Here is a 22,911-nt window from a genome sequence, read left to right as displayed (position 1 = left end):
TCAAGCCAACCTCACTGGAGTGTAAGTGGTATACATCCCAGTGGTCCACCCCGGTCAGCACTTTTATCTTCCGACCTGGAAGTCAAAATGGTTCAGTGGGCAAAGCTAGTTGCTGTGGCTGACCAGGACTCCATAGGACCAGGTACAATGAACGCAGGGTCTCACTGCAGCCTTGAGTTTTAGCATCACACAGGACAGATTTGAAATCTTAACTGCCAAGGTAGCTCTGCTGCCAGTGTACCTTTGTCACCCTTTCTGTGCTCTTCGCTTCTACCTTTGGACATACAAGAAATGAGGGAGCTTTAAATTCTTCATCAGTACAGCAGTTAGCGCAATGCCGCGGCCAGGCCTACACAAGACTGGCTATCTTTCTAAGTGAGTTTAGATTGAAGCTTCTTTTTTTGCTGGGAAAAAACCCAGGGGTGGGTGGTTGAACCGGAGAGTATTGCCAACAGAGGTTTCACCTTTTCTTGAGTTGCCTATTCCTAGTCTTCACTCTTTAGAGGTCAGAAGTTTATAACTTTTATTGGATGCTCAAGTTCTTCCTCCTTTTCTTGAGGACAGCCTCAAGTGTACAAAGCACTGATAAATGTCAAAGGCAGTGTCAACCAGCATTGTAAGCCAGGGTTCTAGTCTAGGTCCCAGTTCTCATTGAGTTGCTGGTTCTTTACAGGAAATATATATTCCTTGTCCCTTTCGTCCCTAGTCCCAAAGAAGGCCACTTTACCTTGAGATACTCTTCCTTTTCAAGGATGCAAAGTAGACCAGGTCCAGAGCTTAGGCCTCTACCAAGTGAATATAGCTTTTCCTAGTTCTGCTATGTACTAAGCCCAACTGTGTTCTCAGGTGTTGGAAGATCCTTCTAATAGTGGGCAGTAGCCAGTGATTAGTGAAAATGTTCAACCCAATCTTTAGAAAATTCACATAGCCAAAACCATACTTTTTTCTTTACTACAAACTATTCAAGTAAAATCTACTCTTAGGGTCATTCAGGTGGTAGGATCCCTATGTCGATGTGTGGAGCTCTTAATCCTCACCCATTGGTTAGTCTGTTACAGATAAAGAACTTCATTAAAAACCCAACCATGTCTGCGTCTAAGGCCAGATCTTATTCTGTGGTAAGACAAGTCAACTTGTCTGGGAACAGGCTGCCATCTATCTATCTCTGGGATTTGGAAAGCACAACAGCTAATCGGTGAGTGTCCCGCCAGTTTCAGGCAGGATAGATACTAACTAGTCAGGGATCCAAACCCAGATTCGAAGAGCCAGGTTTGAATGACTGAATATCCACAGTGGCCCTGAACTGCTCTGGTAGGGCATTCCAATCCTTAGCTGCAAGGTAGGAATGTTATGTTGTGTTATGTTATGTTATGTTATATTGATTTTTATAGCGCGCAGCTGCCCCAGCAAAGGGGCGTCCCGGCGCTTTGACAGCCAGAAGGACAATGCCCAGACATAACAAACCAAACATTACAGAAAGTCCAACAGAACTCTTACACGCTGGTAGGGAAAAGGAATGTTTTAATAGCCCTCCTAAAGGCTGACAAATCCTCCAGGGCACGAATGTGAGCTGGTAAGGTATTCCAATGCTTGGCCGCGAGGTAACGGAAAGACCGACCTCCGGCACAACAGCGATTGAAGCGTGGAACAATGGCCAGATTTTGGCCCAATGACCTTAGAGAACGGGAGGGAACGTAAGGAGTAAGAAGATGTGCCAGAATCTGAGGGGATGACAGTTTAAGAATTCTAAAAGGATGACAAAAAGTATAAAACTCAATCCTTTGGGCCATAGGAAGCCAGTGAAGCTTATGGATGGCTGCCTTCACAGAACAAAATTTAGGTAGACCCATCAGAGCTCTAGCCGCGGCGTTCTGGACGCGTTGCATCCGAAAAATTTCCACCTGATTGGCTTCCAGCAGGAGTGAACTCGCATAATCTAATTGCGAGGGAATATTGGCCTGAATAATCAGCTGACGAGTCGGAGAATCAAAAAATTTAAGGGCTGGTCTAAGCTCACACAGTATGCCAAAGCAAGTGGCAGCTACTTTTTTTGTGTGCACAGAAAAACTGAGGGCGGGATCTAACCATACGCCCAGGTTTTTCACCTCAGACACCCGGATGGGAGTGGAGCCCAGCTCTGGGGGCCACCACTGATCACCCCAGAGGTTGCTGTGCTTGCCCACGATGAGAACCTCAGTCTTCTTAGCATTGAGCTGCAGACAGTTCGCGGTCATCCAGCCAGCCACTCCTATCAAACCCTCCCTGAACCTAGGGGCCTCGGAGTCGGCATCCCCACTAAGGGCTACCGCCAGCTGCGTGTCATCCGCATAGGAAACCATATTCAGGCCCCATTGGTTGACGACCGTAGCCAGGGGCTGCACATACAGGTTGAACAATGTGGGGCTCAGTGCCGACCCCTGAGGTACTCCCTGCTTAATGGGATAGGGCTTAGATATAAAAGGAGGAGTAGTGACCCGGAATGTACGATCCGCTAGGAATGAACTGAACCAGTCCAATGCCTGCCCAGAGACACCTGCTTCTCCCAGACGACGCAGCAGTATCACGTGCGAAACCGTGTCAAAAGTGGCACTGAGGTCAAGTAACACCAGTGCCGCAGTCTGACCGGAATCAAGCACGGACCGCAGACGTTCCGTCATAGCAAGAAGGGCCGTCTCGGTGCTGTGTCCTGCCCGAAACCCGTTCTGACTAGGGTCCAGAATATTAGCGGTGTGAAGATGTTTAGATAGGGTCTCATTCGCATGCGCCTCGGCAACCTTGGCAGCCCAAGGGAGAAGGGAGATTGGGCGGTAGTTCTCCAGCTTAAGCGGGTCTAGTGCAGGTTTCTTCAAAATAGGCATGACCTGAGCTTGTTTCTATTTAATAGGTACTATGCCAGAAGAAAAGGGGAGGTTAATAAGCTGGTGAATGGGAGGCAGACATATAGCTGCAGACTCTCTCAACTGCAAAGGTCTAAGCGGATCCGCTGGTGACCCAGATTTAACTTTCATCGCCAACCTATCCAACTCCACCTCAGAAATGCCAAGGAGTATGCATAGACTCACATTGGGGGTCAAATTGGGTCTCTGAACCTCACTCTGGGGATGACGCTGGGGAAAGAGCGATAGATAGTCCGAACATTTTCCAGGAAAAAGGTGGCAAGTTCTTCGAAAAGAGACCCTGAGCAAACCTCAGCTGCTGGAGCTCTTTTAGCCGTCAGATCTTTAAGGGCTTTAAAGATCAGCTTGGTGGGATTAGACCTACGTTTGAACTCATGAGAGTAGTAGGCCGCACGGGCCCTACAAATAGCTCTGTGGTACATTTTAACCTTGGCTAGTGTACGGGATTGGGAGCGGGAGAGGTGGAAGGGACCGACTCTGACACGTTAAATAAAGTTTTCAAAGAGGGCTTTATTTTTAAGTAAGCTCTTCGTCTCCTAGTAGTTTGTTTAACATGAGCAAACTCGTTGGGATCCGTCCTGACTCCTTTAGGAAACGCTGAGAGTTCTAGGGCGTTTCTTCCACGCAGGTGCCGGTAGTTCTCCAGACCGGAAATGAAGAGGGGTCATCGGGGCCAAGGTCCTCAACTCCAAGCATGAAACGGAAGAAAAGAAACAACAGGGAATCAGGCTGACGTCCTCATAGGACTAAAAGGGACCAGGGGTGAGGGACACCGAGTGAAGGAGTGCAAAACAAACGTAAGCGCTTAGTGCCTAGTAGTGCTCGTGAAGGGAGAGGGACAATGAGGCTACGTTTAGCAGTATTCACTCGTTTACTGTATTACTTCGATTCACCCAGCCCGCCACTTTGCCCTGTACCTTAGCAAGCCACACTCCTCCCGCGGGAGTGTGGCGGGGCGATTCGCAGGACCGTTGGCCTCCTGGCTTGTTGTCCACTGCTGGGCTCGTCACGGCTTCTTCTCTGCAGGGCTCCGGTTCCGTACTTCGTCTCCAGCCTAGTCCGTCTTCTCCTGGAAGAACGTTGTCCGCTGCTTCTACGATTCCGCCTTCTTTTGAGCGTGTGACGTCGCAGGTGGGTGGAGCTTCGCTGGCAGAGTTAAAGGGACCGTAGTCGATTCCAGTCTCGTGCCCCCAGGTTGCCTCTGCGCCTGCGTGAGTCCACTCGTCGAACCAGGCTGAGTCCGGCTGTTTGTCAGAAACAGAAAGGGGAACAGCTGACCACCAGTCTTTTAGGTTATCGGGACTGTATGTTCCGGACACGAGTCCCACCCCGTCACACTCCTCCCCCCCCTGGAGTCTCCCGATCGGGGAGAGGAAAGACCCTTGAAAGAAAGTCAGCATTCCCATTTGCCGTGCCTTTTTTATGTTGCACAGAAAAGGAATAAGGTTGCAGAGAAAGAAACCAGCGGAGTACTCTTGCATTCACTGTTCTGTTTTGGTACATCCATTTTAAGGGAGCGTGATCTGTCTGAAGAAGGAAGGGCTTCCCTTCCAAATAGTAGTGCAGTTTGTCAATAGCTCACTTGATAGCCAAGCACTCTCTTTCTACAGTAGAATATCTGCACTCCCTGGGGAACAACTTGCGGCTGATAAATAGTATGGGATGTTCTATTCCATCGTTCCCCACCTGGGAAAGTACAGCACCTATTCCTAAGTCGGACGCATCAGTGGCCAGTACAAAGGTTTTCTTGAAATCAGGTGATTCAAGGACTGGAGCATTCGTTATGATGGTTTTTAATGTCTCAAAAGCGTCTCTGGCTTCTTGTGAGGGAGTCTGTATTTCCCGCAGAAGGGTCTCTTTACGCAAGAGATCAGTCAGAGGGGCTGCGATCTCTGCAAATTTGGGAACAAACCGTCTGTAGTAGCCGATTAAGTCTAAGAAGGCTCGCAAGTCTCTCTTGTTGGTGGGAAAGGGGGTGTTCTGGATAGCTGAAACCTTTTCTGCTTGTGGTGCAATAGTGCCTTTCCCCAGTACGTATCCGAGATACTTGACGGTATTGAAGGCGACTCGAGACTTTTTTGCATTTACATGTAAACCAGCTTGTTGTAAGGCAGTCAGGATGGTATGTAGGTGCTGTAGATGGTCCTCCCAGGTTTTGCTGTATATGACAATGTCGTCCAAGTAGGCCGAACTGAATGATGTATAGGGTTTCAGCACTTGATTCATAAGACGCTGGAAAGTGGCAGGTGCGCCGTGTAGGCCGAAAGGAAGAACGGTGCACTCATATAATCCTTCATCTGTAATGAAGGCTGTCTTTCTTTTGTCTTCCTCACGGAGAGGCACCTGCCAATACCCTTTGGTCAGATCAAGGGTGGTGATAAACACGGCGTCCCCAAGTTTTTCCACTAGTTCGTTGACCCTAGGAATAGGGTAGGCATGGAAAGTGGAGATGGCATTCAGGGCCCTGAAGTCCATGCAGAATCTCTTTGAACCATCCGGTTTCGGGACCATGACGATTGGAGAAGCCCAATTACTTTTAGAAGGCCTTATGACACCAAGTTTCAACATATCAAGTACCTCTTTTCTGACATCTTCCCGTCTAGAAGCGGGGATCCTATAAGGCCTTTGCTTCACGATTTTCCCAGCGGGAGTTTCTATGCAATGCTCTACAAGTGTCGTTTTGCCCGGTAGATCAGAGAAGATGGTGGACAAGGGTTGTAATATGCCTTGCAGGTCTTTTTTCATCTTTTCAGGCAGTTCTTCATTTACGACCAGTTGGTCTAGGGTTGATGTTTTGTCTGACAGGGTAGGGAGTACCAGATTGTTGCTCTTTGGGAGTGAACCGATCCATTTCTTCAACAGATTGATATGGTAGGTCTGGGTCTTGTTAGCCGACAGACGGAGCCTGTAAGTGGTGTTCCCAATAGTCTCAAGTACCTCATAGGGTCCTACCCACTCGTTTTTGTGTGTGACAGATGGCAAAAGAAGCAGGGCCCAGTCTCCTACCTTGAGGGTTCTTAGTTTCGTCCCCTTGTCGTAATGCAGTTTCTGTTTACAGTTTCTGTTTATGCATTTGTTGTTCAAGGTTTGTGTGAGCGAGGTCTCTTAGTTTCCCTAGCTTGGAACGTAGCTGTAGCGTATAGTCTAACAGCGACTTCTGTTCCTGGGCTTCTTGTGACTCCCAAGTATCTTTCGTGATTTCTAGGAGTGACCTTGGGACTCGTCCATAAAGCAATTCAAATGATGAACAGCCTAGACTGCTTTGCTTCTGTGCCCTTAGCACATATAAAGCTATAGGCAGCAGGCGATCCCATGTCTGGCCTTCGGAGGACAACATCTTCTTTAATGTGGTTTTCAGGGTTTGATTGTACCTTTCGACGAGCCCGTCGGTTTGGGGGTGATAGACCGAAGTCTTTAGGTGATGGATATTCAGTGACTTGCATACTTCTTTCATCATACGGGAAGTGAAGGGGGTCCCCTGATCAGTTAGGACCTCTTTAGGGAAACCGACTCGGGCAAACAATTCCACAAACTTCTCGGCCACATTGGCTGTAGTTGGTGCTCTTAGGGGAAAGGCTTCGATAAACCTTGTAGCATAATCCACAATGACGAGAGCATATTGGTGCCCCCTAGCTGTCTTGGGCAAAGGTCCTATTAAATCCATCCCTACCCGTTCGAATGGAGTGCCGACAATCGGCATTGGTTGTAAGGGTGCAGCAGGTGGTCTGTGAGTATTTTTTCATTGACAGATTTCACACTTCCTACAATAGTTTTGCACGTCTTTGTACACCCCAGGCCAATAGAAATGACGTAGAATGCTATCCGTCGTTTTCTCTTTGCCCACATGACCGGCCGTTAGGTGAGCATGGGCAAAGAACAAAACCTGTTCACGGAAAGCTAACGGGACTAGCAATTGAGGTCTCTTTCCCATATCGGCTTCTCTATATAGGAGGTCGTTACGTATAACGAACCTAGGGAAGGAAGGAGCAGAGGAATCCTGGGCAGCATGTGTGCTTTCCCATGCATGAAAAAGAGTTCTGTCCTCCGCTTGTGCAAAACGAAAACTGCGATCCACCACCCATGGATCAGGGGTAATGTATGCTGCTTTAGAACCATCGTTAGTCGGAAGGCGATCAAAGACAGTCTCTCTAAACAGAGCAAGAAAGTCGGGATTGTCTACCCCCAGAATCATTTTTTCAGGAAGGGAATCCACCACGCCTACCCTCACTACAGCTGGCGTTTTGCCTACGGGTTGCACAGTAATCACAGCTATAGGATGGGGCTTAACATCCCCATGGACACATCTTACATGTACTAGAGAGTCAGGGAGGTATTGACTAGGTAGAACTAGATGTTTTTGAACCACTGACTGTCTACAGCCTGAATCAAGAAGGGCTTTCACGGTTTGTTCATTTATCTTTATACTCACATGAAAGGAAGTTCCGGTTTCTGCAGAGTAGAGGATGGTTTTCGGAAGATAGCCTACTTCCATTGGTTCTTCTGGAGGGTGTTTTCGTGGACACAGGCGAGCAATGTGGCCCCATTCACCACACTCAAAGCATTGGGGACCACGGGTCATGGGCGATTCCATTCGAAAAGGTCTGGGTTTCACCGGTTCGGGTGTCTGTTTCGGCTTTTAATCTGGTTTTCCCGAGGGTTGACTTTTTTGATACTTCTCCGGTTCCCATACAGTGCCTCTGGGTTGTGCTCTTGCATAATTGCCTGCCATCTCAATGGCTTGTTCCACAGTAAGACTCGAGTGCTGTCTCAACCATCTCTGTGTCCCATACGGAAGAGCATCCATAAATTGTTCAAGATATATTTTGGCCAGGATGTCTTCCTTAGTACTATTTTCAGGTTTCAACCATTTATCGGCCATCATTTTCAAACGGAAGAAAAGAGTCTTTGGGTTTTCACCGTGTATCCCTTTCTCTTTTCTAAAACGTAGTCTATACGCCTCAGAGTCTAACCCCAAGTGGTCTAAGATCACATTTTTGATCAGTGGATATGGAGCATTGCCTACAGGGTTGGCCACCTGGTACGCAAACTGGGCCTCACCTGTTAGCAAGGGGGCAAGAAAAAACGGCCACTTCTCTTTCCGCCATCCAAGTGCTCTGGCGGCGCGTTCAAAGTTCATGAGAAAAGCGTCAGGATCTTCCCCGTGGACATATTTTTGTAGGGCTATTCCTGGCGGGTTGGGTATATGCACTCTGTTTTCCACTGCCACTGTACCTGTGGGTGTTGAGATGTTTTTCTGAAGGCTGTCCAACTGGGCAGATATAGTGTTTCTAAACATGTCTCGGTCTGCTTGAGCGGATGTTATTTGCTGTTCTACCGCCCATTCCAATTTCTCCTGTCCCTTCACTAGATGTTGGATGAGGGCGTCCATCTCGGAGTTGCAGACGGACTGTGATGGTAATCCCACTTCTGACACCACTTGAACGGGATTGGGAGCGGGAGAGGTGGAAGGGACCGACTCTGACACGTTAAATAAAGTTTTTAAAGAGGGCTTTATTTTTAAGTAAGCTCTTCGTCTCCTAGTAGTTTGTTTAACATGAGCAAACTCGTTGGGATCCGTCCTGACTCCTTTAGGAAACGCTGAGAGTTCTAGGGCGTTTCTTCCACGCAGGTGCCGGTAGTTCTCCAGACCGGAAATGAAGAGGGGTTGTCTGGGCCAAGGTCCTCAACTCCAAGCATGAAACGGAAGAAAAGAAACAACAGGGAATCAGGCTGACGTCCTCATAGGACTAAAAGGGACCAGGGGTGAGGGACACCCACCGAGTGAAGGAGTGCAAAACAAACGTAAGCGCTTAGTGCCTAGTAGTGCTCGTGAAGGGAGAGGGACAATGAGGCTACGTTTAGCAGTATTCACTCGTTTACTGTATTACTACGATTCACCCAGCCCGCCACTTTGCCCCGTACCTTAGCAAGCCACACTCCTCCCGCGGGAGTGTGGCGGGGCGATTCGCAGGACCGTTGGCCTCCTGGCTTGTTGTCCACTGCTGGGCTCGTCACGGCTTCTTCTCTGCAGGGCTCCGGTTCCGTACTTCGTCTCCAGCCTCGTCCGTCTTCTCCTGGAAGAACGTTGTCCGCTGCTTCTACGATTCCGCCTTCTTTTGAGCGTGTGACGTCGCAGGTGGGTGGAGCTTCGCTGGCAGAGTTAAAGGGACCGTAGTCGATTCCAGTCTCGTGCCCCCAGGTTGCCTCTGCGCCTGCGTAAGTCCACTCGTCGAACCAGGCTGAGTCCGGCTGTTTGTCAGAAACAGAAAGGGGAACAGCTGACCACAAGTCTTTTAGGTTATCGGGACTGTATGTTCCGGACACGAGTCCCACCCCGTCACAGCTAGATATAGAGATTTTTTCTCGGTCTCATAGTTTTTACGCCAAGCTCTTTCTGCTTGCTTGCAAGATTTTTTTAGGAGCAATAAGTCACTAGCAAACCAGGGGCTTGGTTCGAGTGAGCTGCATTTGCTCCAAGATGCAGGGACCAAAAGGTCAAGAGCCCGGGAAACCCAGTTACAGAAAATATCATAGCCAGTTTTGACGTCGTTAAAGGGGCCGGGCGGATGTTCGCCAAGCAGTCGATGGAAGTCCTCGAGTTTTATCTTCTTCCAAGGGCGTTTAAGAAGGACCCTGTTGATGGTTTTAAAAGGTGGTGCTCTAATAGCGAGATTGAATTCCACAAGATGATGGTCAGACCACACCATTGGCGTAGGTGGCCGAATCGTAACCCCAGACAAATTGGTGAATATGGGGTCCAAAGTGTGTCCACCCTCATGCGTAGGATGAGTGACCACCTGTCTTAGCTGCAGAGCCTCTAGGTCTGCAAGTATACTAGCAATTGCAGGAGAGTGGCAGAGTTTAAAATGAAGATTAAGGTCGCCAAGGACACTAAAGTTGGCCGAGCCAACCGCCAGAGAGCACACTAATTCGGGAAGAACAGTCCTAAAAGTAACATCACTCCCAGGGGGTCTATAGATTAAAAGTCCAGAGAAAGTGAAATGGTTGTTAATTGAAATAGCAAACTGTGCGCTCTCGCAGCCTACTATGGCTAGTTTTTTCCATGCACAGGGATAGCATGATTTCACTACCGCTGCAATGCCTCCACCCCTAGTATTCCGATTAAGAGTGTAAATGGAATAATCTGGAGGGAGTGATAAATTAGGTGTAACCGTGTCTTCATCATGGAGCCATGTTTCAGTCATAAAAAAAACATCAGGACCTTCCGCCATAATAAGATCATGGATTTCGGCATGATGTTTAACCAATGACCTGACATTAAGATGCCAGATTTTTAGGTCACAGTGGGCCGGTTGCTTGGAGGGCACTAGTTCTGTGATGGAGGGCTCGGTCAGAGCACTAATCCGAGTAGGTGGAGTAAGCACAAAATTGCAACAAGGACATTGGAATGGACCACATGACGGGTCGAGAGGGGGATGTTCGCAGTACAAGGGCCACTGTCGAAAGCTAAGCAACTCTTCCCTGGTATACATACCGATCGATAGACATAAAAAAGATACAGAGTCCAAGCCCTAGCGCCTCCTTGGCACGGACGGGCGCAGACGGGCTAGACTCTGGCTCGACTCTGGCTCGACTCTTGCACAAGGAATGCACACACTCTGCGCGCACACGCTGCGCGTCAACAAGGTAGCTTTAAATGAAGGTCTAGCGTGTCCTGCCTAAGCACTAGACCGCTGACCAAGATGGCGACGCAGAAACGTCACTACCTACCCCCAAAATGGCAGCAGGTGGGATCTAGACAGGGCTGGGGACACGCAAAGCAGCGGTGAGTTCGTACTATTATAGTGCAGGTATGCGGTCGAATCCGATATTAAAATCAGGGGGAAATCGGAATAATAATTTTAAAGCAAATCGCCAAAACGGGGATATTTAAAAATGCACACTGTCAGGCAATCATGCAGAAAAGCAGAAAAACAGCTATCGGAAATTTAGCAGCGCGATATGCTAAGCGCTAAGCACAGCCAAACATACCTTATCAGCCTGAGCCAGCGGACTGGCCGCCTTAAATGAAGGTCTAGCGTGTCCTGCCTAAGCACTAGACCGCTGACCAAGATGGCGACGCAGAAACGTCACTACCTACCCCCAAAATGGCAGCAGGTGGGATCTAGACCGGGCCTGGGACCCGCAAAGCAGCGGTGAGTTCGTACTATTATAGTGCAGGTATGCGGTCGAATCCGATATTAAAATCAGGGGAAAATCGAAATAATAATTTTAAAGCAAATCGCCAAAACGGGGATATTTAAAAATGCACACTGTCAGGCAATCACGCAGAAAAGCAGAAAAGCAACTATCGGAAATTTAGCAGCGCGATATGCTAAGCGCTAAGCACAGCCAAACATACCAAACATACCGCCCAATTTTTTCTTTTTAATCTCGGGGACCTCCACCAAAAGGGAACTAGCGGAACGGGGCATTCTGGGTGGGTGATATTGAGTTGTTGTTCTTTGTAGGTATTGAGGACCCGATTGATAAAACTCAATGCACGCGAGGGATAACCCTTCAAATCTCACCTGCTCCTTGATGGGCAACCAATGGAGCTGTTTCAGAAAAGGGAGGATATGAGTCCAACTAGAAAGTTTTAGCAGCAGTTGAGCTGAAGTATTTTGAACCACCTTCAATCCATTCAGGAGAAATGCTGGCAGTTCCCAATAGAGTGAATTGGTATAGTCCAACCGAAAGGTGACCAGGGCCTATTTAATGTTTCTGTTGCGGGAGAGAGTTGAGAGGTCTTTTTCGTACCAGACTTCTGTTTACCTTCAACACTGAACAACATGACATCTATCAGGTTCGGAGCCTGTCACGATCTATGTAATGCCAACTGCTGTTCCTGTCCATTCTCCTCTCTCACATTCCAAGATATCCAGAGTTGGATAGCCTCTAATGAACTCTTATTTACTTTCATCCAAGAGATCAGCGTGGAGGTCAGGCCTCTTGTTTCTTCCTAGAGATATATGAATGAATGATTGATTACGTATTTGTATCGCGCATGGCTACCCGGAGGCATCCCAGCGCTTTGGACAACGTTCATTCACCAGGATCAGACAAACAGCAGGGTTTTCAATGACTTCCTGAAACTAAGATTGTTACTTTCCATTCTAAGATAGAGTGGAAGATTGTTCCAGAGTCTTGAGGCCTGTAGGGAGAAGCGTCGGTCACCCATACGCACTTTTCTCGGTTATGGAATTGAGAGGAGATTCTTATTAGAGGATCTTAATTCCCGTTTAGGAAGGTACGGGCAAAATAATGATTGTATCAGTAAGGGTGCTTTTTTGTGAATCACTTTATGGACCGTAACCAGGGTTTTAAATTCGATCCTCTGCTGCACTGGAAGCCATTGCAACTGGCGGAGTGCAGGTTTGGCAGATGTCCTTCGCGGGATGTTCAGCAGCATACGTGCTGCACAATTCTGAACAGTCTGCAGTATCTTAATTGTCCCTTGGGAGGAGCCTAGATATACCGCATTGGAGTAATCTAGGCGTGATAAAATCAGCGCCTGTACTAAAATCCTTCTGGCTTCAAAGGGAAGAAGGATGATAATCTTCCTCAGAAGCCTAATAAGTGCGTAGCATGTGGCAGCTACCTTCGGGGCTTGCACTGAGAAATTAAGAGCTGGGTCCATTCATACCCTAAGGCTCTTAATTTGGGTCTTCGGCTTGGGTGGTTGGCCCAGCTTGTCCGGCCACCAACTCTCCACTGTGGTAGGAGCCTTATATCCCAGCATCATCACCTCGGTTTTTGACCCATTAAGTTTAAGGAAGGATTCATCCATCCATTCCCGAACTTTATTAAGGCAGCTGGAGAGTATTTCAAAAGGAGCATCATGGGTAGATAGTGAGATAATCAATTGAGTGTCATTTGCGTATGTGACAAGTTGTACTCCCCAGGGAAGCACCACCTCAGCCAAAGGCCTCATATAGATATTAAATAAGGTGGGGCTGAGGGATGAGCCCTGGGGTACACCGCAGTTAAGACACATTTGGGGAGAGGAAGCATCATTTTCAAAGACCACAAAGGTCCTATCAGACAGAAAGGAGTGCAGCCACTGTAGTGCGCGGCCCGAGACACCAACTTCCTCCAGCCTGTGAAGCAGAATGGAGTGGTTCACGGTGTCGAAGGCCGCGCTAAGATCTAATAATAGTATGGCCGCATGATTCCCACTGTCGACGATCTTCCTTGCTTCCTCAACCACTGCAATAAGCGCTGTTTCAGTGCCTTGATTTCTCCTAAACCCTGTCTGCGTAGTATGAAAAAGGTTGTTATCCTCTAAGAAAGTAGCCAGTAAAAAATTGACCTACTTCTCTGTGAGTTTGCTGACAGTGGGCAAAAGAGAGATGGGCGGTAGTTTGCCCAGTCTTCAGGGTTAAGGTTGGATTTCTTCAGCAGGGCCTTAACTTTAGCCTGTTTCTAGGTTGGCGGCACCTGGCCTGAAGTCAAGGAGGCGTTGATCACCTCCTGGATGACTGGAGCCACAGTGTCAGATACCAGATTTAGTATGGTGGTAGGTGCAGGGCCATTCGGGGAGCCTGATTTTAAGTTCCTTAAAAGGCACTGAGTAGTGGGGAGGTCTATAGGAGCAAATTCAATAAGTTGAATTAGATCCATATGGGGTACCGGGGGGGGGGTCCAGTAGGAAAGTTCTGAAAAGATGAATATATGGTAGCTACTTTGTTGAGGAAGAATTTGGCAAATTCCTCGCAACGTACCTGGGCAAGTCCTGGGTCTTCAATTGGGGCAGGAGGGGTGACCAGAGATTTAAAAATTTTGAAGATTTCTCTTGGGGAATTGGCAGCCATGCTAATCTTGGTCTGAAAGTATTTAGATTGGGTGATTTTAATCTCATCCTTATACTTTTTCAGGTCAAGTTTATAATTGGCCTTATCACTTTCGGAGCAATGTTTTCTCCACTGTCTTTCCTGTTGCTTGCAAGCAAGCTTTAATAGTTTCAAATCAGGCGTATACCAGGCCTTCTTGTTCTTGCCATTTCTATGGGATAGTTCCATCTTCGGAAGGGAAAGATCCAAGGAGGTCTCCACCCACCGGTTGAGGGACATATCAGCTTGCAAAGGGTCAGTGGAGATTTTGGGTCGAGTATTCTTAAGATTAGTATCCCAGGTTTCAATGGGGAGTTTAGACCAAATCCAACAGGACTTTTTCATGAGTTTAGCATGTACGGGTTGATTCTGGGTGGGCATAGAAAACAGTAGTAGTGAATGATCAGACCACGGGATCCTAATCACATTGTCATAACTAAGGGACTCGACGTTGGTGTAACAATGATCAAGGATCTGTCCTGCAGAATGTGTTGAGTCTGTGACTAATTGTTTCAGATGAAGAACTTCCAGACCGGTGGTCAATTTTATAGAGGCCGGTGCATCAACTTCCTCAGCGTGGATATTAAAGTCTCCCAAGATAGTGAAATTGGGGTAGATGCTAAAATAGTTAATAGCTGTGCAAGAAAGATCTTCACAGAATTGACCATATGGGCCAGGGGGTCTATAGAGCAGAATTCCAGAGAAAGTGTTAATGGGAGAGAAAGAGATGGCAAATTTAATACTTTCAGCTCCAGAAATAGAAAGATTTTCAAATCGACACCCAAGAGCATTCCTTCCTATAGATAATGGCAATCCCTCCCCCCCCCGATCGTGAAGACGATCTTGTCTGTATATAGCATAATTGGGAGGTAGAGCCCGTACAATATCCGGTTGGGAGCTATCATTTGTCCACGTTTCCGTGAGGAATAGTAAGTCTAGTTCTCGTTCCTCCACTAACATAGCGAGCTCAGTTGCATGTTTGGGTAAGGAGCGGCAGTTGAGTAAAGCCAAGCGGTATTTATCAGCGCCGACCCCCATGCAGTGTAAATTTCCGGGGAAAAGATTATAGTTGCATCCAGTGCAGAGATTAGGGGCACGAGTGTGAGTACCCAACAAGATACAGTTAGAAGAAACAGGAGTATTCAGAGCCATCAACTCATTCCGGCTGTATATAATAACAGGTCTGATCTGTGTTGTGGAGGATAGCATCGTGGCCCCTGGTCCCGGTCTGGCCCGGACGGGCACAGATGGGCTTTCCTTAGGCACTCCTTTGGCGCGATGTTGGCGCGTCCGCTGCGCGGAGAAGGTACGTATGGTTAAATACTAGCGCCGAGTGCCTTGCGCCTCAGAAGCTAGACTGCACCCTGCTCAGCAACCTGGGAGATCCCTCCCTAAGATGGCCGCCGCGTTCTTGTACTTGCCTCCTAAGATCGAGGCTGGACTGAGCCCTGAATCGGCGCAGTCCGTCAAGTAAGGGATATTTTAAAAGTGCCACCAAGGCTAAAGAAATAAAGTAACACAAGATATAACAATTTTAAAAAAAACAACTGATGTGCAGTTCAGAGTGTGCCGGGGCAGTGTGTGTCTCCCGGTTTCCGCCTCAGGAGAGTGAGCGTGTCTCGCGAGCAAAATCGAATTCCTGGCTAAATACTAGCACCGAGTGCCTTGCGCCTCAGAAGCTAGACTGCACCCTGCTCAGCAACCTGGGAGATCCCTCCCTAAAATGGCCGCCGCGTTCTTGTACTTGCCTCCTAAGATCGAGGCTGGACTGAGCCCTCAATCGGCGCAGTCAGTCAAGTAAGGGATATTTTAAAAGTGCCACCAAGGCTAAAGAAATAAAGTAACACAAGATATAACAATTTTTAAAAAACGAACTGATGTACAGTTCAGAGTGTGCTGGGGCAGTGTGTGTCTCCCAGCATTCCGCCTCAGGAGAGTGAGCGTGTCACAACTCTTCAGAAAGTTGATTATTGCTGTTGGGTCAGGTCGAGTCTGGAAAAACAAAATTAATTCCTGTCCCGGATATCAGGTAAAAAAACAAAATTCAGTAAAGTGGTCTGTGCAGCATAGTTACCACAAAACTATATTCACCACTGAATTAGATTTGTGATAATTAATACAACATCAACTGATTTTCCTATGTATTCTGAGGCCAACCTATGAAAAAAAGAGACTCCTATTCATAAGTAAGCTTTTGTCATAAGGAAATCTACCACAACCAATGCATCCTGTCATTAGAGGGCCCTATTAGTCTCAGTATTAGGTAAGCCCCACTAAGATTTTCTGCACGCCAAAAATGGCTTACTTTGACAAGTGTTGACTACAGTTCGAGGCTGTAGCCACGTGCCACTGCGGTAAGTGTCCTAAGGACATGTTTTCAGAATCACTAACAGGTGGTGTAAATACACAAAGCCCACATGTGGCATATAACTTGTAGTTCACTGTTGCATTTTCTGTGCCCTATTACTGTGGTGCTAGAAGACGGTCAGATATGCCATTTGGTAGTAACTATTTAATATCTTGTTTTAAGAGACAACGCATATAATAGATGCCAGATCCTTAGCAGTCTTCCAATGTTCAGAGTCAAAATAGGCCAGGAAATAGCGTCCCCTGAAAGCAAAGAGTAAACTGGGAGACCTTTCAAAAATACAAATTTGCCTGTGAAAAACAAGCAGAGAATGCTTCTACCACCTGTACAGTAATATCTCGTAGAGCACTGCCAATTGCATCCTCCAAGAACACCCTTCCTTTTCAGGTCGAGCCTAAACAACTCTTGTGCTGTCTCTGTGAGACATGTTGTATTCTATTTTGTGGGCTTATAGCCCACCCCCGCTTTTCATTTGTTAGTGCCCTTTAAAAGCCCTTGCTTCTAAGTCGTTATTTTTCTTATTTGTCATATCTTTTTCATTGTTAATTCCCTCCCATGGAGCAGGCCCCCATTTCTTGTATGCTTCCACTTGTCCCATCTTAGTTACTGACTCAGGGACTCCTTTGCATCTGAAAGAGCATTTGGCCTGCGTGGTCGTTTTTTGACTAGGTACAAGCTTTTCTGTAAACAGGGCAGTAAATTGTGGTCTTATCTCTGACTTCAAAGTCAGAGGATTTCCCCCGTCCCTTAACCCCCTCCGCCTCACTGCTTCAACAGTAATCCCCACCATTACCTTTCTGTGTATATCGAGTGATGCAGCAAGAGGCCCAGTCACCCACTCAGCCCTGGATCACTTTTGGTGTCCATTCACAGCTCTGCTCTCATTTCGACTTATTTGAAAAACTGGAGCTGTGCAACACAGGAAGTGGCCGACGCTGGAGAGCAGTCTTCCTCCCAGTACGAGTGAGTGCCCTGTACAGTTATCTTTAGCATGTCATGGCTCCCTCCCCTCCTCTGCGTGCACAATGGTACATACATATCCCCCACTCAAAGTGCACCCACAGCTGCTGGTGTTCTTCCCTCACCCCACATCGGCCAAGCATCCCTTGAGGGTTTTATTTTCCTGCGACTGGCTGTTGCTTGGTTATGCAGCACTTAAAATTGCACTTCTCGTATCTCTAGGAGCTGCGAATAAACAGTACAGGCGCAGCCTGCTACAGCTGAGACTTCACCTGCGTTGATGAAGAGCAGCAGGGTAGCAAAATCTTTGGACCGTCCGGCACCATCCGTCATGTACATAATAGGCAGGCTTAGGACATCTAGCCGAATTTGTTTTGGTCTGAAGGCAGCCATGACGGATGGAATAAGCCCTTCCTCTTTTGCTGGGCTCACCATCATATATGCATGGATACTCAGAACTGCATCCATGTGTTAAGCTTCAGAAGGTCTGTTAAAAGCAAGTCTCTTGTTACTTTCCCCATTTTATAAATTGTGCCTTTCTTCCCCCCCCTGATCATCTCCCCTCTTCCCTGTGCCCCATCTCTTTCCATTCCTCTTGTCTGCTCTGGCTCTCTCTTCCTTCACCTTCTATCATCTCTCTGTCATTCTCCACTTCTGTATCTATTTGGAGAAGGACAGACTGAGATCTCACTAGCCCTCAGTACTCCATCAGAGGACAGTACACGAGACGGGCTAGAACATTTCCACCAATCAAATGTACCTTCTGTATTTTGGTAACTATTTCAATTTACAACTAAGAACATTGAAACATTTCTTATGTTACAATAAAAAGAGAACAAATTTCAATCTCTGAGAGTTGGTAAAAATGATTTAACACATGACCTTTGCTTCCAGCTGGGAGCTTCTGGAAACTTGGCACAAGTATCATGTTCACGAGAACACGCACTTCTGCCCTGTATGTACCCGTAGATTTCTTTTGTTTATAGAGATTTTTATATCGCTAGTTACCAGTCTGGGCGGGGCCGACGCGAAGTGCCCTGGTAGCGTTTACCCTGGCCCCACCCGCCCAAATCCTGGGTCTTTGCACTCCTGCCATTACTGTCTCTTCAGTGTCCTAACAACATCGCTCCTTCCTTTCCTTGTTTCTTTTCCTCTCCAAGGAGTAACAAGCATTTACAATGCAATAGGTCTCGCAGTGACATTATTTTGAGCTATTGACATTGTAAATGTCATAGTTTTTTTGCTTTGTATTTTTTGTGTGAAACATAAATAAAATGCATTGGAATTTCAAATGGATATAGCTAAAAAAAATTGTAAATGTGAAACTTATTGCATTGCATGTACACTAGTGTGCTATTAGCATTGTAATTTGTACTGTCTTTTATTATTGTGATTGTTTTTTAACAACATATATATAATGCATTTCCAATGCTAAAAGCATATACTAATGTTAATGTGATACTTATTGTATTTCCCAGATGTGGAAAGCTACTTTCATTGTAATTACAATGCTTTTAATGTATGTGTTTTTAAAACCCTCAAGGTGTGCATTAATATGCAGACTTTCGTACACTGGCAGTGAAGCAGAGAAACATTTATAATGCGTATATTTGTAATGGTAGTTTTGGCAATTATCAGCCCCACTATGTAGTGTAATTTGGATGGGCATTTTTTTTATATTATTAAGAACACAGTTTATGGTTTAGGGACCATATGTATCAAAAAAGAGTTTTGCGATTCTCAATTTCCGAATTTTAGAGAATCTCAATTAGAGAATCACAAAATGCAAAGTATGTAGGATTTGCTAAACATTTTGCAAATCCTACATATTCCTTATTTGCGATTTGCAAATTGAGATTCACAAATCAGGACTACTTTCCCATTCATTCCTATGGTCTAGGAGGCCCATAGGAATGAATGAGAAGACATTCTCAATTTACGATAACAAATTAGAGAATCGCAAATTGAGAATGCAATTTCAAGGTTGCAAGGGTGCCAAAAGGACACCCTGGTGCACCCCTGAAATATGCATGTGTGCACATTTTGCGCACATACATGCCCTAAGGGCATGTATGCGCAACATATGGCACTTTCAAAAAATCAAAAGAATTAACTAAAGAAAATCGTAAATTACCTCCAACTTGAAGTTGGTAGTAGTTTGCAATTCCTTAAATCCAAGTAGCAAATTTCTGGTGTTTCCAAAATTGTATTTAAGGAATCACAATTAGCAATTTCTTAATTGCATTGGCAAAATAGAGAATCGCAAATTTAGCAATTCTCTATTTTGTGATGGCCCATCCCAAAAGGCTTTTTTCAATTCGCAAATGGGCCGATTCGGAGAATCGGCCCGTTTGCACACTGGAAAAAGGCTTGGTACATATGGCCCTTGATTCCTTTTTTTTTTTTTTTTTTATATTTTTATTGTGATTTTTTTTAAAAACAATTTTACCCCCCCCCAAATTACAGTCAACAAATTTACAACACAAAAACATATATTATATATCCTAATATAATATGGGATAAATCCATTACATATGCATTCTTGCAACGGTACTCCACAAACTTTGTTTTTCTAAAAGGAAGAGATAACAGGGGGAAAAAAAAAATATATATATATATTTCATCTCACAAATTAATCTTTCCTACGTACAGCTGTTTAGCCAACTCCTGCCCTATTTTGCTTATGTTTCCACCTCGTTATAGGTTTCCATATCTTCTCTCCCAATTTTTTTGCCCCTTTCCCTTTTCTCTCATATATAGCCTTCTCTAAATTATATGAGGCTAACAGTCTAGCGATCCAAGTTTGAAATGTAGGGGGTATCTTATCTAGCCAAGCCCGTGCTATGCAGATTCTATATACAGCTGCCACCATAAATAAAAACTCTGTAGGACCATTTTCAATCTCGGTCTTTACCCCCAACAATAATATTTCGTTGTCTAATGTTATCTTGATGTCGAGTGTATTCCCCAGAAATTCTTCTATGGCCATTTTAAGGGTATATAATTGCGGGCATTGGGCAAACATGTGTATTATATCAGCCTCTGTAGAATTACATCTCAATTTACGATAACCAATTAGAGAATCGCAAATTGAGAATGCAATTTCAAGGTTGCAAGGGTGCCAAAAGGACACCCTGTTGCACCCCTGAAATATGCATGTGTGCACATTTTGCGCACATACATGCCCTAAGGGCATGTATGCGCAACATATGGCACTTTCAAAAAATCAAAAGAATTAATTAAAGAAAATCGTAAATTACCTCCAACTTGAATTTGGTAGTAGTTTGCAATTCCTTAAATCCAAATAGCAAATTTCTGGTGTTTCCAAAATTGTATTTAAGGAATCACAATTAGCAATTTCTTTATTGCATTGGCAAAATAGAGAATCGCAAATTTAGCAATTCTCTATTTTGTGATGGCCCATCCCAAAAGGCTTTTTTCAATTCGCAAACGGGCCGATTCTAAGAATCGGCCCGTTTGCACACTGGAAAAAGGCTTGGTACATATGGCCCTTGATTCCTTAAGTTTTTCTGGTTCTTATACATTAAATAGACACATTAAAAACAAACGCACATATAATACAAGCAGAATGTAATTTTCTGTTGCCATCACACATAGCTGCCAAGGTGTTAGATTCCTGTGAGTGACATTTTTATAATTTTAGCGTAATTATGAGTGACATTTCTACAACTAAAAATGACACTTTCTGGCAAGCAAAATCGAGCAATGAAGATGAGGGAAACATAAATATCAGAAATTACACCCATTTGCGCAACAAGATTATCTGAATCATGTGTTAAAACACACGTACTTAAGCTAAACGAGCGTGGTGCAGCAGGTTTCTAGCCCGGCTGGTGAGATCAATGCTGTATAAGGCTACTTGTATAGTTGCTGCAACTAGCAAACAAACCACAACCTAAAATGAGTTGTGTGCTAACGTAGTAGCTGAAAAAACGAGCAGAGCAGACAGACTAATGTACAGTTCTAGTCAGTACAGGGGCAAGCAGCTCGATTAGATTGCTGATGCCGCATTTTTTTAAAATTATAAATGCAGCTATTAGCAACTACCATTATACTGACTCGGGCACACTTGGTTCTTTTGAGGGCGGTGAGCGGCGACATGGCAATTTGCCAGACAGACATTTTGAGTGCATGCAACCGGCCATGTCCTCGGGGAGCCGGGCACTTGCCTAATTCCAAATGTATCATCTGCCCCTTTCTTCATTCCTCCCTGACACGCACTTACTGACCACTCATAGGACCAACACAGACAAATGGGGAAAGGTGCAACAAATCGTGGTTCACTCAGTGCACATTTTCACCCATAGTCCACAAAAGTACCTGCATTTATCGTGGGAAGAGAGATGCACTGGGCAGTTGAATTGGCGTGCCGGGCCCATGGAAGCAATGACTCCTCACACCACATGACTCTTACTCAATCCTGAGTACTTACACATTCTCAGCCATGGCCGGTGGTGTTGGGTCAGGTCCCGGGTTACCATGTGTAAGCCCAATAGCGGCAAGCTCTCTGCCATATTGCCAGTGCAGCAGTGTGTGCCAGCAGATACACAGAGAGCCTTGGCGAGTTTGGGTCAGTCACAGAATACCACTGTGGGTGCGAGCTGTGCTGCCATTTCCCCAACAGCACATGAAGGAAACAGGCAAATACCTAATATTAAAAAGGTCATGGGGCCGTTCAGGTCCAATCCAAGTAAATAAAACACGGGACATACAATCGGGTGCATGGGGCACTTCACAATAATGCAGAGACTGCTTGGGTCTAGCTCCAACACCACTCAGGTCAGATTTTAGTAAACAAAGCAGTTTAGCTGTGAGGAGGGTAGTGCGATCTCCTTTTCGAACCCCACCACTCCCAGTACCTTGAGGATTGCGTTATCGCTGTCCTTCCCGTACTCCGAGGGGTGGGGCACGGCATAAGCCCTCCCCTGTGGTTATGCAGAAAAGCGGCTCGCGCGGCAAAATAATTAAATAAATAAACAAGTGCGGTCTCGCGCTTGTCAGTGTAAAGTTATGTGCCAGTTAGTGTTTGTTTTCAGTGCCCACCAAATTGGAAGCACCAGGATTTAGACTCAGTGCCAGCAGCGCCGTGAAACCAGAACAAATAAGCGGGCAGAGCCAGCGGGCAGAGACAGCGAGCCCTGCCTCTTCTGGGAGAGAGACGTAAAAAGTCAGATTTACCGCTTGCTTCAGAGAGGACATCTGATTACGTCCGAAAAGGTGACTGGGGTAACAAACAAGCCTTATTTCCAATCAGAGGCCACCGTTTAAATAAAAAAAAAACCTCATAAACATGATCACTTACTCCACGCCTCTATAGATAAGAAATTTCTTCACAACAGCCATCAAGCAAACCATCGAGTCCGGATGGGCCGTCTGAAAAAGAGACAGGGCGATAACAAACGAGCCTTATTTACAATCAATGGCCATCGTTTTGCATAAACAATGACGCCAGCCAAGGAAAGTAATGGGCAAGGCTTCAAGCCCCCTTCTAAAATCTCCTCTACCACAATATATCTCGCAGAGCGAGCAGGGCATGCGAGCTGCAACGCTAGGCGAGACCTAAAAAAACAAACGCTCAGAAACGGCCAGTGCTAGCCGTTGCATATCGCTTTTTTTAACTGTTCCATTATCCAACCATTGCATCTCACCCCTTTATCCAGAAAAGGCCACCAATCCATTATCCACCCTAGTGCCAAAGCCAAAAATAGCTCACCCAGAAGCGAGACATATTGGCTTTGCCAATGCTTGTTTAGTAATGAGAGGTATGTCATTCCTTACCATTTCTCAAACACTGATCCCTAGATATAGTATGTGGGTCTATTTACATTACAGT

At 46.0% G+C, this 22,911-nt stretch overlaps 1 protein-coding gene across 1 annotated transcript in view; it reads left to right on the top strand.

The window, feature by feature from the left end:
* EML5 (EMAP like 5) overlaps positions 1-22,911 on the top strand; it is a 1,453,541-nt gene that overhangs the window by 651,911 nt on the left and 778,719 nt on the right. The gene's annotated exons all lie outside the window — the stretch shown is intronic.

This window comes from Lissotriton vulgaris, chromosome 9, assembly GCF_964263255.1.
Source record: "Lissotriton vulgaris chromosome 9, aLisVul1.2, whole genome shotgun sequence".
NCBI classification, from domain to species: domain Eukaryota; kingdom Metazoa; phylum Chordata; class Amphibia; order Caudata; family Salamandridae; genus Lissotriton; species Lissotriton vulgaris.
Note: the sequence above shows the minus strand (reverse complement) of the source record. Positions and strands in the feature narration are given on the sequence as shown.